Here is a 1,713-nt window from a genome sequence, read left to right as displayed (position 1 = left end):
ACTCTTTGTCCACCAACTTTAGGCAATGATGTCTGCTCAAGAATAGTGCTTTTGTACTATTCACTGTAGCAAAGGACAAGCCTTCCTCTTAAGGCTTGACACGCACTCTATACCCTACCTTATCGCATTAAATGTCCATTTAATGCACTGGGTATAAATAGAAGTGTTTTCTTCTCCATGCATGAGAGAATGAACGCGCGCATCTCTYTKYTAHCHTATTCTTACTTCAAGCCTCTCCTTGCTTAAGTAAAAGATCTTTATTTTCTAGCATTATCTTTTCTTGTATTTGTTAAAGATCTGTGTGTAACCAAAAGTTGTTTAGATAGGTTTTCTTTACCTTATCTTTCCGCAAACAATCTTGTTAAATCTGTATTGATCTTCTCTATCAATATATATTTTAAATTTGAAAACTCTGTGTTTGTATTCATCCCCCCCCCATTCTACAAACTGTGTCTTATCTTGTAGACCCTTTTGGGACCAACACAATCAATGAGCAAAAGTATGAACATAATATGCATATTGACAATCATTTAAAATCAATGCTTGCAAACCCTTAAAGTGACCTTGCATGTTGCTTGCATCATCATACCCTTGACCACAAACAAACTTGATATCAAGGTTGTAATGTGACAATAAAGAATAAATCCCATCCTTGAGAGTTGTGCTGTAGTGTCGGGAACATGAACAAGCTCAAAGAAACGCTCTGTAATAAAGCCCTCTTTATTAACAAATTTTAAAACAATGGACATATGTTCTTTGTGAGACTCAACTTGTGCTTCATCAACAAGTAAACAAAACTTTCCACCACCAATCTCCTCACAAATCATCCGTCTTACCTTGAAATATGATTCAAAATCTCTTTTTGAATCACCGATGATGTATAAGATGCATATTTAGGAGCATTATAAAACAATAATTTTGGTGCTAAAATTACCAATTGCCTCCAATATTTCAAGAAAATTTCCTTTGTTGATGGAATCTGTTTTTTCATTATGACCTTCCAATGCAACGACTTGAAATGCATACCAACGAGCTGAATAAATAAAAGCCATCAATCTCTTTCTATTCTTTTCATGTTCTTATGTTGTAAATTTTTCATACACATTTCATATATCTTGTGCCCCATTCAACAAATCATCCCATGCTTTTTGTGAAACATTGTGGAAAGATGTGCACTCGATTCCCATATGATGCAAAAAAAGACATTTCTTCCCCCCAATTTTTTTTTCCAATTTTGAAATCCATATATTGTAAAAGCTTGTTGGCCATAATATCCAGGCCCAGAAGGCTTGTTAAACATAAAACATGGGAAACAAAATACAGCATTTGAAGGCTCTGAGTATTCAAGCCAAGGATATAATCTAAACCAAGATGCTTAAAAGCTTCGTTTATGAGATTCAGGTCCAAATTTTGGATATATGTAAAGTATTAGTTGAAGGGTACCAAGAATCATATAAGCTCGTTGAACTGTATCACGTTGATTAACAGAATAATCTTAAATTTGACGACGCAAACCGGGATCTCGTTCTAGTGTACTAAGATTAATATCATTATTTTCCATTTGAACTTTTTTGTTGGGAATCTCAGTAGCTGGGATACTAGATGTAGAGGTGTTCTCAGTATTTGCCATCTCTTCGGTATCTTGAGAAGAGCTTGCATGTTTTCTTTTAACTAACCCATGTGGATTGCTTTTTCATGTTGATATATATATAT

The sequence above is a fragment of the Cynara cardunculus genome (genome assembly GCF_001531365.2).
Source record: "Cynara cardunculus var. scolymus isolate 2C chromosome LG 5, CcrdV1, whole genome shotgun sequence".
Taxonomy (NCBI): domain Eukaryota; kingdom Viridiplantae; phylum Streptophyta; class Magnoliopsida; order Asterales; family Asteraceae; genus Cynara; species Cynara cardunculus.
This window is presented reverse-complemented; position numbering follows the sequence as displayed.